The 18,795-nt window shown below is 34.2% G+C and overlaps 1 long non-coding RNA gene across 1 annotated transcript; it reads left to right on the top strand.

Annotated features, from left to right (window-relative positions):
* Positions 1-2,190: 2,190 nt before the first annotated feature.
* Positions 2,191-18,171, top strand: LOC134539921 (uncharacterized). The gene is made up of 6 exons (XR_010076366.1): positions 2,191-2,405; positions 2,563-4,625; positions 9,237-9,340; positions 10,104-10,246; positions 11,282-11,456; positions 14,995-18,171. It is a non-coding gene; the product is annotated as an uncharacterized LOC134539921 (long non-coding RNA).
* Positions 18,172-18,795: the final 624 nt, after the last annotated feature.

The raw sequence follows: 18,795 nt of genomic DNA, 5'->3' as shown, positions 1-18,795 counted from the left end.
TAATTGCACATGTAGTAATAATTATTGATGTAATATTATTTTTCTGTTAATTTTTTTGGTAAATTTTAAAACTAAACGATACAAGTAATATAAAAAAGATTGTAAATATCTGGCAATTATCTTGCTGTTAGCTAAACCACCGAAGTATAAACTATAAAATTTTGCAGCACAATTATAAAGCTATATTACATTAGGGTGTTTTTAAGTCAGATTGATAAGATATTATCTGAGTAATGTATGTCTAATTATATTTTTATTTGAACAGTATTATCTTTTTGTAACTCCACAAGAATATAAAATAAGCAAATTAATAATTTAATCAATAATGAGTTTCTAAACATTGAATATAAATAAGGGAATAAATTTGAGGAAGTTAAATCACGGAAGTTTCTCACCAGTGTGTGTACGAATAGTATTATGCGATCAATCTCTTTTGATTCTTAAACTGCTTGTACACACACTGGCGAAAAGCTTTTCTATATTAATAATATCTCGAGTAATGGTGAAATAACGAATAATTAATATATTACAGGGAAGTGGGTCGTTATGATGAAATAACAAATTAACGATTTGAAGTGAATTGAATGAGGTATTTATTGTTTGTGGCCCAGTTAGTATTGTGGATATGTAATTTATAAAATTTCAGTTATTCATTTAGTAATAAAATTGTTGAACAGCGTATATAAATTATTTATTGTCCATAAAAGCTGGCCAATTTTTAATAGGTATTTGGAAATAAATGCACAATGCCACTCGCAAAATTAAATTATTCAGAAATAACCAAAAATATTGGAAAAGTTCAGATGAAGCGAATTGTCAGGGAATGACCGGAAAAATTAACTTTATAAGGTGGATTTATGATTGAATAACTTAAGAATTATAAACTTTACTTGTACACCAACGAGCTCATGGTTAAGTAAATAGGTACCATTTTAAGATTGAATTAGTGGTAGTTAATTCCAGCCAATAAAAACAGGCAAGAAAGCAGCCATGTTATTTAATTTGAATTTTTGTATTTGTAGGTATCGTTTGCATTTTGAAATTGACTTCTGTTTATAATAATTTGTTTAGCGTAACATTTTTATTCATGGTGAAATTGGTCATGCACCTATGTACTTTGAAAAATAGACACATGGTTACGAGTGAATCTAAAAATTGCAACATTTCAGCTCGCAACCTAGAATCCATACACAATTAGAATCGAATATATTTAAATTTAATATATAAACTAGGTCATATCATCCATGCCAAGACACCATAAAGTGGCTTTAGAGGTAGAAAATATATTCATGAATTGTAAATACTTATTCATATACAAGTATAATAGAAAAAGAAGAAAAAAACAATCATCAGAAAAATTTATGAAATCATAAAACAAATATTCTAAACGAAACTTTTTTTAATGTTCGTAAAATGTTCTTCTTGGTATTATCATTTCTAAACATGATGTTAGTAATTCTGTATTTCCTGTATTTGATTTATTTTGTCGTAATAAAGAATTTTAAATAATGCTAATCTAACCTAACTAACCTTTCGTTTAAGTTATGATTACCTTACTTTACCTAATCTACTTTCCGGGGGGGGGGGGGGGGGGGGGGGGGGAATAGAACGATTATTTATACCACTAACCGAACCTTACATAACCTTTTCCCATGGCCCCCACATTCGATTACGTGCTTGGACCCAGGATCGGAAACAGGCCCACCCAATTTTACAGTCAAGCGCTACATTATTTTTGCATGGTTATTTTTTACCTACACTCTTTTTAGAATGTTATTTAACTTGAAAATACAGGATACCTATAATTATGGTTAACTATTTTATAAGTTCAAACTAAGCTTAGTTTATAAAATTATTTTACTTTAAAATAACTACAGCAAGTATTTATATTTATTTTACACACTAAGATAAAAATGAAAATAGTTACAGAAATATGAAATTTACTGTATGTGTGTAAAATCTTCTAAAATTTCATTGAACAAAAAAAATTTTTTTGTTTGTAAAAAATTGTAATAATTAAACATTTAAAAATAAACAGGGCTGGGCCCTGGACCCAGGGGTCCACCCAGACCCACCCTTGTGGGGGCCATGCCTTTTCCTTCGTTTAATGTCGGAACGATTCGGGTTGTGTTGTTTACCCTGTGCACTGTTCGCTATCCTGTAGTGTTATAGCACATACCATATCTTTACTATGTAGTCTATGTGATACTAGATTGTAGTTGTTTTTGTTTTTATTAAATGTTACGAAGATAATGGTTGTTTGCTCAGCACCAAATTGTTCGAATAGGTCTAACAAGGGTTTTCGTCTTTTTAAATTTCCTCGTGATGACGCAAGATGTTCTGTTTGTTTACAAAATTGCAGACGTGATGGATGGAAGCCAACGTCTAATTCAAGGATTTGTGAAGTAAGTAGGTAGCTTTTATTTCGTTTAAGACGATGGGTTTACTCGGGGAACGCTTTATAAATGTTGCTTTGTCATATTATCATTGAACGAATGTAAATACAGCAAACTCCCTATTCCTCCAGGTAATTTATTTATTTTATTTCTTTTCTCTCCCCAGAGGCCAGAGATCGGAGTTGCTGTCATGCTGTGCTGCGAATAGGAGGTGCCTTGGTGTCACTCCCGAAAACGGCTGGTTTTGGGGGGGACTTTGAAAAGTCACTTAACCAAAAAACACCTATCGCAAGCAAAGACCCAGTAAGCACATATGAAGACTTTGAATTTAAACTTCAGGCATCCCGATTAGAAAATCAAGACAACCTTTCTACTGCAATCCAATATGTTATACTAAATACGGTAAATATGTAGAGTAGCGGTATATGCGAAAAAAAATGCTAAAAATCCGAAAATACTTTTATTCTATGCTCTTTCACTTCCTCTTTTCAAATCAACCGGCGGAGGTAAGAAATTCCAAATACTTTAGGAGATATCGAATTTTTTAATTTTGAACATGTAGAGTAGCGGTATTTGCGAAAAAAAATTCTAAAAATCTTAAATTACTTTTATTATATGCTCTTTCACTTCCTCTTTTCATTAAAACCGGCAGAGATAAGAAATTCACAATACTTTAGGAGATATTGAATTTTTTAATTTAGCAATACAACACCTGTACAACCATTCGAACGACGCCATTTTTGTTATTTTGCCGTGTGTTCGTGGAACGTGAATGCGTAATAAATAAAATGGTCGATTAGGTCAGGTCAGTTACATTATTAATACTTTCAAACTAAGCGGACATAAAAAATATTGTGAATTAATTTTAATGGCTGTTTAGTTTTAAAATAGGTATTTATAATGTAACTAACCAGACCAAACAAACCGGGACAAAGGATAAACAGTAGGAACTAAAATGGTCGATTAGGTCAGGTCAGTTACATTATGAATACTTTCAAACTAAGCGTACATTAAAAATAATATGATTTAATTTCAATGGTTATTTAGTTTTAAAGTATTTATAATGTAACTGACCTGACCTATCAAACCCGGACAAATGATGAACATTAACAACTCACGTAAAAATTTTTTGTTACGTATTACTTGCGCAACAATATCCAAAAAAAAAATAAGAATTTAAAATTAGAAACGTTAAAAGCCCACCTAAGTTGGAGGCGGGTACATTTCCTTTGCCATTAGAAGGAAATGATGTAGTCGTTCACCTACGTCGTGATACCTCCGACGGAACATTAATAAATAAATAAATAAATAATCACGTATTGGTTCATTTGAATACTGGCCAATCACGGAACTGTCACGTGACAAAATTGTCCAATAAGAAACATAATAGATACACGTAAACAAGAAACAATGGTAATCGCAGCATGAATACGCAGGTATTGTGATAAAAATTAAAAAATTCGATATCTCCTAAAGTATTTGGAATTTTTAATCTCCGCCGGTTGATTTGAAAAGAGGAAGTGAAAGAGCATAGAATAAAAGTATTTTCGGATTTTTAGAATTTTTTTCGCATATACCGCGACTCTAGATATTTACCCTAAATACAACTGATTCTGAACCCAACATTTTACTACCACATTCACAATATGTCCTTAAACGAAAACTTAGAAGCAACAACCTGCCAGTCAAAATAAACAAACTAAAAGACCTAATCAACAAATCCGGACAACTTCGAGGAATCGAAAATATAAATTGGCAAAACAAAACCAAATACTTAACATAGAAATATGGGGCAGAATAACACTATAATACAACACAACAACAAAGAAATGGGAAGAAACAATTACAAAAAACTGAAAATAAAAACTTTTTTTATGATGATCGGTGGGCATTAAAACACATAGGTAGAAGAAGAAGAAGGAAACACACCACAACCCCCCCCCCCCCCCTTCCCAGCCAGGCGCCACTAGGGAGCGAGCCTGCTGCACAGTTCAATAGTTTTAGATAGTTATAGTAGTAGTGGTAGAGTAGAGGTGTAGAGCAGAGTAGCAAAGTAGAGAAGAGAGGAAGTTTCGCCGTTTGCACTGAGTTCACGAATTTCACGAACACCACCCAAAAGTACACCAGAAGGAAGAGAGAAGAGAGGAGGAGGAGAAGCCAGAAGAGAGAAGAAATTAGCTGAGGAGAGAATGGAAACCCAAGAAGAGCAGAAGAGGAAAAGATTAGAAGGTGACACAGATTAAGAAGAAGACATAGCAAAAGACAAAAGATCAAAAGTAGTAGAATCAGATTTTGTAGAATCAATTTCAAAAATTAAAAAATCGACCAAGCAGATTGAGGCACTGCATAGGGACTCAAAAATTTCCATTGTCGCAAAATCAAAAATTTTCGAAATCATAAATGGTCTACAGGACATAGTTTTGGAACAAGAATTTGAAATTATTCAACTCAAAACACAATTAGAAGAAAAACAAAAACAAAAAACAACGCAGCAACTCTCATATGCTAAAGTCGTCCTCCCGAAACTAAACCAAAACAAACAGGAGCCAGTAAAACTAATAATTGAACCCAAGGTCAGAGAAAAAGATGGTAGTAGCGAAACAACTAAAAATAAAATCATAGCAAACATACATCACAGCCAGGAAAACATTCAAATGAATAAAATAATTAAAACCAACTCATAGGCCATCATTATAGAGGTGCCCACACAAGCACAAGCTGAAAAAATCAGTCAGATAATACAAACCAAAAATCCCCAAATGAATTGCAGAAACATAATTAAGAAAAGTCCCAAAGTAATAGTATATGACATTCCAACAACAACTAGTAAAGATGAAGCCCTAAATTTAATTTATAAACAAAATTTTGAAGACCACATTGACGAAACAGTGTTCAGGAGCAGGGGCGTAGCCAGGGGGGGGAGGGGTTGGTTTAGGGGTTCAAACACCCCCCCCCCCCCCCCCCCCCCAATTAGCACCAAACCTTTAATTAATTTCTTATTCATCACTCAAACAAATTTCATATTAAAATTAATAAAAATTTCACCATGGTTACAATATTTAAATTTAAGAAACGAAAACTGTTAAAATAGAACTATTTTACACGTTAAAATCCAAATTTTTCCGTGGAAGGACCCCCGGACCCACCACTATTTTTTTAGGGGGGGGGGGGGGGGAATGCTTCTTAACACCCCCCATACACAAATCTTGGCTACACCACTGTTCAGGAGAAATTGTAAAATTTGTTTTGAAACACGACCGAGAGGGGCGGGCAGACATGTAATTCTCGAGACATCCCCTAACATTTCCAACAAAATGATCAACAAAGATCGCCTATATATTCACTACCAGTCTCACAAAGTAAAGGAGTTTATTTCAGTTATGCAATGTAATAAATGTTCGGACACACAGAAAAAAGATGTAGGGGCGACATAATGTGCTGTTCCAAGTGCTCTGACACAGGACACTTGGGGCAACAATGTAAGGAAAAATTTTTTAAATGTATAAATTGCACAAAAGCCAAAAAACCTGACAGAGAATGCAAACATTCAGCAAAAGATATAAACTACCCCCTTTTTTTTTTCGGCCAAAACTAGAGTAAAAAATAATATAAACTATAATGAACAATAATCCTTATAAATTTTTCCAAGTAAACTTAGGTTCAAAATTCAAGAATCGTAATTTTAGATACAAACCCAAAATAGTAAACCTTGGCTATGACGTAGCATTCCTTCAAGAACCTTACCTATATTTAAAGAAATTTATCAATTTAAATAATGATTGGAATATAACACATACTCAAGCAGAAGGCAAAACACTAATGGCCATAATAATACACAAAAGAATAGAAATTCTAGAAATGAAACACATTTAAATGAACGAAATAACAGTAATAATAACAAAAATAAATAATGTATAAACAGTACTCATTTCAGTGTACCTACTCCCTTTTAAAGATATAGAATACATTTTAAACCAATTACAAAAAAATATAAACAATAATAAAAATAAACCATTCATTATAGCAGGAGATTTTAATGCTAAATCACATAATTGTTATTCTAAAAATAATGATGAAAGAGGCGAAAGAATTACACAATTCATAGAATATAATAACCTAAAAATTTTAAATTCAGAAGGCAATGATTATATATTTGATAGCATACAAGGACAGGAAAACATAGATATCACATTAATAACAAAATATTTAGAAAATTTAACAGAATGGTCAGTTGAAAAAATTTTAAGCCACCACAATATAATTACATGGAAAATAAACAATTACTGAATTCCAATAATAAACAGAGGAAAAAGATTACACAGATTAACTACAGATTGGGAGAAAGCTAGACAACAAATTAAAAATAATCCAATAAATATTAAAAACATGCCATGCTTAAGCCCATTTCTCGGGAACCCTCAAATACCATTTTACGGCTTTTTAAGAAAATACATAACATAAAGGCATAAACACAAATGTTAAGTTTTTATTTTCGGGAAAATTTTTAACATATCGAGAACTAAAAAATAAACACTTTTATTTTTACATAAAGGCATAAACACAAAAATTAAGATTTTATTTTCGGGAAAATTTTTAACATATTGAGAACTAAAAATCTAAAAACTCTCATTTATTATTACATAAAGGCATAAACACAAAAATTAAGATTTTATTTTCGGAAAAAGTTTTAACATATCGAGAACTAAAGAATATAAATTTTTTTATATATATACAAAAATATATATATATAGTTAAAAAATTCCTGTTTTTAATACACTTCAGCTTTTGAGTCCTTATCAATGCTTCAAATCTTTTATAATATTTATCTCTTATAAAACCATGTATCTTTCTCAATATTTTATTATCCTCTAATATTTATTATATCATCTTTTCCAATACTATTATTTTTTTTCAATATTTATTATCTTTTCAAATATAATATCTTAAAATCACTTTTTATAATATTTATCTTTTATAATATTTATAATATTTTGTGTTTATTAAAATTATTATCATTTTTACAATACTTATCTTTTAATATTTTTAAATCACTTTCTATAATATTTGTAATATTTAAAATCATGTTTATAATTTTTATAATACTTTAAAATCATGTAATGTTTACTAAATTTATACTCTTTGTGCAAATGGCAAAGCAAATGGAAGGGGGGAAAAAAGGTAAAAACATATAAAAAAAATATATAAAAAATTAAAAAAAACTACAAAAAAAAAATATAAAAACAGAAAAATAAAAAAAGGAGGGGCTAGGGTTGCCGGGCAGCGACCTCCATGTGGGACCCTGCAGTAACCGGACGCCAGTAGCAGTAGGTCTCTCTGGGGACGCCACGGGGAGGTGAGACAGGGTTTGGGCCGCGTCCCCACTGGTGGGGCAGGCCTGCGGGGTGTGTGCGAGGGGACAGCTGGGCCAGTTTCTGCGGAGGCACGGTATCCCGGCCTGCTGCAGAAGCCCTTCGGTCAGACCTAGCCCTCTGTGGTACCGCCCTGTCGGTCGGAGGAATAGCGAACTGCGCCCTGGACCACATTCCCATCGACAGAAAATAGAGAACACAAAATTGGACGTAGTTATGCAAAAAGGAACCAACCCACATGAAACCTATTCTAAGTATTCTGAAGTTAAAGTTAATTATAAATTGTAATTCTCGTATTGATAACATAATGTGGGTATAATTTTAATGGTCTAGTATAAATACTGATATAATAATAGCAATGGTATGATCAAACTTGTACTATTATAATTTATTTTCGAATAAAATATATCAAAATTGTGGGTTTGTTCCTTTTTGCATAACTACGTCCAATTATATATTTTCTTTCCTTTTTTAGTGCCTCTCTGGGCTTGCGGCTCCGCGGGGGCGGGGGAGAAATCTCTGGTCCTCTCGAGGGTGTCGCGAGTCTGAGAGAAGGAAAATAGTTAGTAGCTCAAGCATCTCCCACTCTCCCGAGCGGACAGATTGTTGATTTTTTTTAGGGTGTCCGGGCTAATAGCTGCCTTCCGATTGGTGAAAGGGAGGACCCTTCAGGCAGCTCTCCCCAATCGGACCTCCAGAGAGTTGCAATCCCGGCTCCAGGCGTTAATTAATCTATATATATATATATATATCAATCCAATCTTTTTACCTCTAAAGTGGTTTCAGAAATTTAAAAATATTAATTTTATACATTTAATTAAAAGTCTTTAATTTTTCTCTTGCACACAGTTCACAATTTTTTTCTACAAGAGAAACATTAAATCTAAGATAATTCTAACACCCCGGAAGGCTAAAGCCATGAGGGGTTGAAGTCGTTCATTCTTTCTTTCTTTGTCCCTATCTACTATCTAGGGAAACCACTGCCAAGGGAACGGGCTTGGAAATCTCAGCGGGGAAAGAAGACCCTGTTGAGCTTGACTCTGGTCTGGCGCCGTTTACCCGCGCTTGCTTGAATTCCTTCACGCTGACATTCAGGGCACTGGGCAGTTTATTTTTTGCAAGACCATCTTCGAAGTAAATAGACAACATATTATATGGAACTTAACAATAATTATTCTTTGCACGCAACAAATCCTTCAATTTTTTTTTTTATGTGCAGTTCAACCAATCGATAGCTAGCCGGAGGACTGGTGGATTTGTCCAATGTCAAAAAGTGGCTGAATTACACCTCATAATATTTATAATATTTAACATGTGAAATCCTATCCTGGTGTACTGGGTGTCAAGCAAGTAGGTCCCTTAAGAGAAAACATGGTTTACTTTTTTTATATATATTAGGATTTTGGCTTTGGTAAGTATAAATGTAAAGTGAAATTTATGCTGTTTGTGTAGGGTACTTTTTTTTTTACAGGGGTATCGGGGACCTGTGCTGTGGGTGATGGAAACGGGACACCAGAAAGTGCATGTGAAGAAGATTCGTCGGACCTGGTATTCGTTAGCGAAGACATGGTGAAGGTAAATGTGTAGATTACTGTTCCTGATGCAATTGAATGTTTGCAAAGAAATTTTTGTATAGAAAATGCTTTTGTATTGGCCAAAGCTGTCGCAGTCATGCATACTTCTACATTGCATACATCTCATACTTACCTGTACTATTTAGTTGGACCCTGTACAGTCTGTTTAATGTGAAGGTTTCCTGGCTTATTTCTGGGAAAGACTGTAATTTAGAAATCGGTCGGTGAAACCTTTGGGTATGATAGAGCAATTTTTTTGAAATGCCGAGGGTTTCTTTTTTAAAATGTGACATATTTTATGATTTTTAGTTGGCCAATATTTCCCAAAACTCTACTGAAGTAACTTGGTGATGTGTGGATGATGGCTTTGTTTACCATCAGAATTACTCCTACTGGTGGTGAATTAATTAATATGATGGTTTGTAGCGGGCGGCTAGTTCATTCGGTAGGGCACGAGACCCTAGACCTCAGGGTCGGGGGTGTGTGCGCCTCACGTTAGTCGTCTGTCGCGCCGAGCGCACTGATTCTCTCGACCGCAACTGCCCCTCCTTGCTGCTGTCGTTTCCCGCGACAGACCCAGCAAAGAGCGTAGCCTTCCCTAGATACCACTTTTTTCTAACACAGTAATTTCCAAATACTATAGCATGATTAAAACAAGGATATTTAAATTAATCTTAACGAAACACAAAACAGACAGTAAATTCTTTAAACAAACCAACTTAAAAAAAAAAAGGTAAGAAAGTAGTCATTTTTTTAACTTGCAGAGAAGCGCCAAATGAGGTGCAGAGGGAAAGCAGATTACGAATTGCCGAGGGTGAACTGGAGAACCGCGATTTTGCCCGCTAAGTCACGCTGACATCCAGGTTTGACCCAGTGGGGCATCGAATCCAGATTGGCATTGCGGGAGGTGAGTGTTCTGATCACCCAACCACCTGGGTCCCTTTCTGCTGGTGGTGACGTTGTCTCTCTTAGCTCTCTATGACAAGAAGTAAGTAAAATAACATAAAGGATAAGTGGCAAGAATCTGTTGGTTACTCAGTCGCTAACCAAGTAGAACAAACCATTTCAATTTTGACGTTCTCATTGACATAAGTCTATTTTTGTATGTACACAATAATGGGTCATTAAACCATAAAGCAATACTATTTTTTTTTTTCAATAACATTACAATAATGCCAACAAAATGTTTATTGAAACTACAAACATAGGCAGTAAGCTACTCCTTATTCCTATCTATCACTCGTGTCACCGTGCATATAAATAGAATTTAATGTCCTTTAGCAACTGTGTTTTTATAATGTATGAAAAGTATTGTATGATATCATTTACAGTATTTACACATTAATTTTCCGTGTTCTGATTACAGTTTTAGTAAAGAAAAATCAATTTTACATTATTTTTAGAGACAAGAATGTATGTTGTTTTTTTTAGTCCACTTTTGTTTTTAAAATCAAAGATTTCTGATTTTTTAAAATTATTTTTACAGATTCTGTTTTGTAATACTTATTTGAATATGCTGCATTTTAACTATAAAATAATTTTAATAAATTGGTCTAAACAGATACATTCAGAACAGTAAAAATAAAACAGCTAGCATTGGTGGTTTACAAGTGATCCATCAAGAGCTGCACGGTCAAAGAAATTAAATCATTTTTCATGTCCATGCACTTTGGCGCAAATTTTGTCGAGAAATAGTGAAATTCCTTGAATTTCAAACATTAAAAGATTTTTTTTTTTTTTGTGATCGCATTAAGTTTTAATTCAGTGCCACATAATTCCATTATATAACTGGCATTTCGGAGCTGCATGGTGGATTAACTTGCCTTGCGGTGTTATTTCGGTTTTATCGCAATTCACCGTGTAATCTTGTCTCTCATTATTATTAATAAGAGTGTAAGGTAGGCTTGTGTTAATCTTTGGGTTTTGTGTGTGTTTCTTCCAGGCTGAGCAGAAAGAGCGATGATGCTGCGTGCGAGATGAGGATTGGAAACCTGCCTGAAAGTCGTCCGCACACCGGAACAGCCGGCTGAGCTGTTGCATGCCTGCAGGGTGACACCCTCGCAGGCACGTTTGTTCCTCTAGCCTGCTTTCGAACTGCTTGCGTACTGCGGTGTTTGGTAAATGGACTAGTGAGAAAATGTTTCCTCTGTACAGCAATGGCTCATCATTAGAGACCAGGAAAAATTCGCGAATTCATTTCGCGATAGGCTAAAATACAAATAATTATACCTCAGTGCTGCCTCTGCTATTGGCTTGCAACTCACCTGGATGACTCTGGGCTAATAAGAACACCAAACCAAAGCTTTATCGAATCACAGGCTGCTACGTTGGGACGTCTCACAAGACAGCAGCCAATGAGTGGGAGGCATTTGACCGAGTGTACGTAGAACTATGGAGTTCATCCTACAGGGCATTGAACCCGCGAATTTTTCCGGTCCCTACTCATTATCTGTTATTTGTTACTTGGAAACAGTTTGGTTTTTTAAATTCCTGCTAGAAGTCATAATTAAAAACCACTTTGTATTACTGAATGACCATACTTTTGTATTAACAGGGTTTTTGACATGATAACGTCTTATAAATCGATGAACGCCGGCTGCACGCACGAAAAAGCATGACTCATTGTCACGTTCCGCCTGAGCCGAGCGTACAAGAACCGGCCAACCACCGTGCGAGAAAATCTTCTATAATATCAAACAGGTTAAGGCGGGCTTTTTAAAAGCAGCAATTTAAAAAATTTTATATGACGTTATCACGTATAATAATTATGGTCCATATACCGACTTTACAGGCAACCCCCTTTTTTTTATTAATGAGGTTTCACTGTAGTTTTGAAACAGCATTGATTGAAGAGCATTGCTTCAGGGTTGGGGGGGGGGGGGGGTTGTGTTACCCGCTGGTTGAGTGGTTGATCTCTCCGGGGTCGAACCTGGACTCTCCCAGGTGGGAAACTTGGTGGACATGGCCAGTGGGTTTTCTCTGGGTGCTCCCGTTTCCCCACCCGTTTGTTCCCGTCGTTGCTTCACTAGCATCTCATCACCTTCCATAGAGTCTAATGAGTCTGATTGAAGCCCAGTGTATTAGGAGTGGGTGGTGGTTTTTTTGTATGCTTTTCACGTATCTGGTTGTTTTATATATGGACGGTCTCCGGGTAAAAGGTAACAAGTCAAGAATTCACTTTTTGCAGGAGAAACAAAAAACTCCTAGATAAAAATTGAATTTAAATACTTAAATTTTTCTTGCATTATTCTGTTATTTACCAACATAGTTGCCAATGATTAAAAATGCATTACATATTCTAAGTGTACTTAAGAGTTTATTGCTGGAATAAACTAAAAATCACCAAAATGTGACTTGTTACCTTTAACCTGGAGACCGTCCATAATAACAGAGAGAGCGCTAGCTCTCAAGCTTAAAGACTGAAGTTTCTACCGGACATTTTAATGATTCTTGTTAAAACCAATCGAGGCAAAGCAATATATTTGAATAGCATTGGAACGCTTGTTTAAGACACTTATTTGATATGTTCTTCACACACACTAAATATTATTCAGTCATATTGTTTATGTATTTTGGATGTTCTAATGAATTTTTGCTATTTTTAAGTGTAAAATAATTATCCATTTGTGTGTAAGTAAAGATATTGGACACCACTTAATACTGTGCCATTATGTATGTTCAGTTGAATGAGAGTATAATAATTATCCATTAGTAAAATAAGTTTAAATTTCAATATTTAAACCATTCTGTCTATTTTTTTTTTTACTGACATGTCTGAATAAATTACTACAATAATTCAAATTAATTTTGCTATCGGTCTCAATAAACATGAATAAGCTCGTGGTGTTTCTGTTAGCTTATGTAAATATATAGAAATACATATATATCCAGGGCTCGATTTTAGCGCCTGTCCGCCTGCCCGGGACAGGCAAAATCTCGTCCGGGCAAGCAAAATGAAAAAGGCAACTGTCCGGTGGACAGGTGCAACTTGTGACGCCGAGGTTATTCGCACGCACTAATGCAGCAGAAGTGATTAATAACATTTATGCGACCACGACCGCAAATAAAACGTCTTTGACAATATCTATAAATAAACAATAATGGCTGCTCTTTTGTGACGGACGACTCTGGCTATTGTACACCGCAGGAAAAAAAGTAGGTTATGTACAAAACGTGCTGAAATCTTCTGAATCATAATTCTTAAAAACTTACGTTCACGTCATGATTCACGTAACATAGTCGTATTCGTATGCTAGAGATGCAAAACGTCTCACACCGATGATGTTTGTTTTTGTAGCCATGTTTTTAATTAATTTTGTTGCAGTGCAGCCAACAATTACGTAATTTACTGTTAAATATAATTTTTTTAATTTATTGTCTTTATAAATCGCGACTTTACTAATTCCTTGCTCTACTTTAACATAGTTTGTTAACAGAAAAGCGTTTTCGCGTGGTTATAATTTCACGGCGTACTCCAGATGCAGCTGACAGTGGCCGCAGTGACTGCGACTGCTTGATAATTCGCCTGTCAAATGTTGCATCAAAAATTAAACATTACTTGTTTACAGAGGACACGGTAATCTTTTACAGTTTATCTTGTCACGGCGATTGTTTAAGTATTTAATTAACTGCGTTACACAATGTGGAAATTCATTACTGGTGCTTCAAAACTACCAGAAAAGAAAAACGGACGAGGACAAGTCAGAATATAATGTTAAATGGCGAAACTGTCTAAATGATAATACACTGTCTGCCCTCATGCGTGTTCAAATAGTCACCTTCTGAAAGTGAGTTTGATCCAGCACCAGCAATAAATCTCTGGTACCATAATGTTCAGAGAAAACGTCGACCCTTTCAGCCTCCTTATCGAAGATGTTCAAGACAGAATCAGCCAAGTAATTCGTGCAGTGACTCAGACAGTGACTCGTCTGAAAATGATGATTAAATAAGGATGTTAAGTGTGTGATAAAAATAGGTGCAAAATATAGCAAAAATCCTTTTTTTCTCACTTTTTCAGCGACTTTGAAATTTTTTTTATTTGGGTAAAACAGCGGACAGGCAAATTGGATGGCGGACAGGCAAATTTTCGATTACACCTGTCCGTTGGGCAGGTTAAAATATTCCTTAAAATCTAGCCCTGTATATATCAATATGCTAAGGTGATTTTTTTATTAGCGGTGCCCAGGAGTGAAGCAAGGGGGGGCTGGGGGTTAGGGGTTCAAACCCCCCCCCCCCCCCCCCCCCCTTAGCACCAAATCTTTAATTAATTTCCTATTCATCACTCAAAGTTCATATTAAAATTAATAAAATTTTTACCATTACAATATTTAAATTTAAGAACTGAAAACTGCTAAAATAGCACTATTTTACACCTTAAAATCCAAATTTTTCCTCCGGTTTTAATACGGGGGGGGGATATGCTTCTTAACACCCCCCATAGACAAATCCTGGCTACGCCACTGGCGGTCCCCAACTATATTCTAGTATTATAGCAGTTTTTCACCATACACATTCTTATATATGCACCACAGACAACACTCTACTAATTGTGTGCTTAAGTAATCTCATTTCATAACATTTCTTTATAATAATCTGTTATCTGCATAAAAAAAAATATCAACATGGCGGGTGCCTATGCTTGGTTCTTTCTCACAGGACTTGTCCGTGCTTTGAAAGTGCCAGTCTTCTGTCCTGGAGTAGCCGAGGGCTTCAGACGTACCTGACGTGGCGTGATGTTCCAGCCGTTGTCTTCAACTGCGATGAACGTGAAGAGGAGCCTTGGAAGACACAGCTCAATAGCTTCTTCCATTTCAAATGCCAAATATGTGACTGACTTACTGACCTTTTTTTATTTATTTATTTATTTATTTATTTTTTTAATTTAAATGTATGCATCTGGCTACACACTAGGTATAGAATTCTTACTGGGGAGCATGTTGGGTGTCAGAAACCAAACATTCTGTCGGGTGTGAAAGAAATTTTGCATGGCGGGGTGTGCTTGACTTTTAAAAGTAACTTTTTGCAACGAATCGTACACACAAGACATACATAATACGCTTCACCAAGGAAAGCAATAGTTCATTTACGGTATGGGAAATAGGTAGTAGTTTTCAGGCAAGGAATGGCATTATTTTGCATGCAAAATGGAATGAAATTAACACAGAAAGTTCAGTGGTTCGACCTGACGGACAGATTTTTTCCTTGTAATGCATTTCTCGCTGAGAAGTGATCCTTCATTGGTAAAATATGTGAATGATAGTTTCCAAAGAAATTTGTTTGTTGATCACAGTAGAGATTATACTGACGAGCAGTCCTTTTGTGGTGAAAAATGTGGATAGTCGTTTGCGAGTGTTTCTTGGCTTTGGAAACTAGGTCTTATTGCAGGCATATGATCACGCAACAGGTAGAGAGAGTTACAAAATATGCACAAAGTGTTTAGAAAAATATTATGTTCTTGAGCACAGTAAATTTCTTGCAGGAGAATTTTCCTTAGCTGTCACCATCTCTATAAGTTAATGCATTCATTCTTCATGCTAGAACTCACATGGTATAATGTTCTTTCATTTGTGAGATATGTGGATGATTGTTTTCTCAAAGTAGTTCCTTTTATTGTTTAAAACATTATTCCAACGGGCAAACACTCTTTTCAGCCGTGAATAATCAAGACATTGAGGAAGACAGGAAAGTTGTAATTATTCTCACTTGTCACAGAAAATCTTAGGATCTCTTTAAGTAGTTATTTCAGCCTACTTTTTACTATGTACAATTTCATGTTTTTAAAATCTACTTTGTTTATGTTAATGAAAGAGTTTGATACATAAAAACATTTTATTTTAATTTGCAAGTAGTGTTTTCTCTATGTTAGTTCTGTCCTTATTCTGAGGTAACTATGTATACAAATATTTTTGTGGAACAAAAACTTTGTTTGGTGTCTTTGAATATTTTAAAGATTATTCAGTGCTGAGTGTTGTAAAGTAGTGATGGGCCAGTCAAATCCTAAAATCCTTAGTATTCGAAGGATTTGATGTTCGAGGAGAAAGATTCAAAGAAAAATATCCTGTTACCATTCCCCAATGTATTGTACTTATAACATGTGTTTATATGAATAAATTTACAATATTTGTTGATTCTGGAAACTTAGTTTGTGAAACAAACATTTAAAGAGTACCATAGTTAATGTTTTTTTTCATTTATTGTACATTATTTTGTTTTCGACACTTGACTCCTAGATTCGTATTTGAGAAAATTGTGATTTGGCCCATCCCTATTATAAAGTTAAATAAATATTTTGGTAATGCATTTAAAAGAAAAATAATAGTCCAAATTTATGGTAATATAAAATAAAATATATGTATCAATATTGAATCAATTGAATTAGTTTTTTAGATCATGTAATAAAATGATAATGTAAAGAGTCTTGCATATGATAAAACAAATGAAGCATAACTTACAAGAATGTTGATAAAGATAAGTTATTTACTATTTTATTTAATTCTATAATATAAATGTCATAAGTGTCAATTAACCACCATTAGTGCCTAATATTGAAAACTATAGAAAATGTTTAGCCCATCTTGGGGCAATAACTCAAGAATTGTTAGCTAACTGCTATTTTTTTTTTTTATTGTAATAAATTTGCTATATGTAGTAAATTTTAAACAAATGCAGTTCAAATACTTTCTGTGTATTGTCATCTATTGTACAAATGTAACAATAATACAATAATCTATATTTGATCTTAGTTTAATTTTTGTGTACTATTTGTTGACAGTTAAAAAAACTGCCAAAAGTAGATGTCAAATTATTCAGTACACCATGTACTTTTCTTAATTTTTGAAAAACAAAAACATAGCGAATTGTATGGTTTTCCATGTAGCTTATGAGCATAAATGTTTGAAATAGGTGCTGGGAAAATTAGCATTTTTAATGCAACTTATTTAAAATTTAATATAAGTGGATGAAAACTAAATATTCATATACACAAAAGCCTAAAAATAAAATTCCATTTCAGTTATGTACAAAATACAATTTGTTCATGCCTTTCCACCTTAAAACCACAAAAATAATTCAATTCTTATTTTTCTTTTCTTTTAAAAAAAGGCCAATTCTTTTCTGTCAACAATTTTGAAAACTTAAAAAAATGTGTAGCACCTAAGTGTCATTTTATAAAGGTTGTTTTATAAATCAATGACATTTTACTGATTTAGCTGAGGAAAGGCAATAATTTAGAAAATTGGCTAAAATAGCATTTAAAGTGTAAATTAAAAAAAAAAAATGCTAATTTTTCCTTCCCCTAGAAATAGTCTTTGCACGGTTTGGTCGATATATCGAAGGAAGCGAGCAAGTCAACTATACTACGGTGTAGTGTTTTTTTTTTTTAAGGGATTACCACAATGCAATTCATTTTTGTTGTTATAATTTTTATTTCGAATGTTTCTTTTATTAAGTAATTTGATTTTTTATGTTAACTCAGGCACCAAAAAAAAATTAAAAAAATATTTAAAACATTTACAGTGTTCTGCATATTTATTAAAAATCCTTGCCTCTTCACATGACACTTTTTAGCTCAAAAATTATAATTTGGAATGGCCACCATCCAAACGGAATGAAGGAGCAAGCAACCAGGATAACCAGCTCATGAGCTACCTCCTACACGGCATCTAGCGTGGATGATCCTGTTCGTCGATCCAAAAAATGTGTTCGCAGTTTTACTGCTCTGTATCAGTAAATGTGTATGTTGATGTTGCTGTGTGCCTAAAAGCATGTGAACTGTATGTCAATGAGTGATCCATCCTTGTGACAGCAGAATAAAGTATTTTCTAACTTTCACAACATTTCTTTTTATTTCCTATTCATAAATCATGTTTGCATGCTGTAATGTGCTAGGTTGGCTATGACTTAATTAATCCAAAGAAAAACTTGAGGCAATGCTGTGTGTGCAGTTAATGTTCATTTTTACTAGAGAAAAAAAAAGTAGGGCAAAGATTTTTGTTCACCGAGAGAAAGGAAATGCAATAGATTGTTAAAACAGTTAAAAGTCACTTATGTATGTAATCTGTGATCAAATATTGCAGATAGTCGAGAAGGCAGAGACCGTCCAGATTCTCTGAAGCTTCTGTGTTCGCCCAGGCATAGGAGGAGGATAGAAACCAGTGAAAAGACTTGGACTTGATAATATGTCATAACAATTATGCAGTGAAAAAATCAATAGTAACAGATATTTGTGGGAGCCCAACATTTGACCATGTTTTACAGTGCCTTAAATTCTGCAAATAATTTGTTTCAATATTCTACCTCTGTCGTTTACTAAAACATTTTTACTTGCAGTGTTATAATCTAATTAAATTTAGGACTCGGAAAAATATTTCAGCAGGATGTTGGCCAGCTTTCATAGAAAATTGTGCATAATATATTTATTTACTACCACTAACAACAGAGGCTATTTTCTTTGTGAAA

Source organism: Bacillus rossius, chromosome 16, assembly GCF_032445375.1.
Source record: "Bacillus rossius redtenbacheri isolate Brsri chromosome 16, Brsri_v3, whole genome shotgun sequence".
Classification (NCBI taxonomy): domain Eukaryota; kingdom Metazoa; phylum Arthropoda; class Insecta; order Phasmatodea; family Bacillidae; genus Bacillus; species Bacillus rossius.
This window is presented reverse-complemented; position numbering and strand designations above follow the sequence as displayed.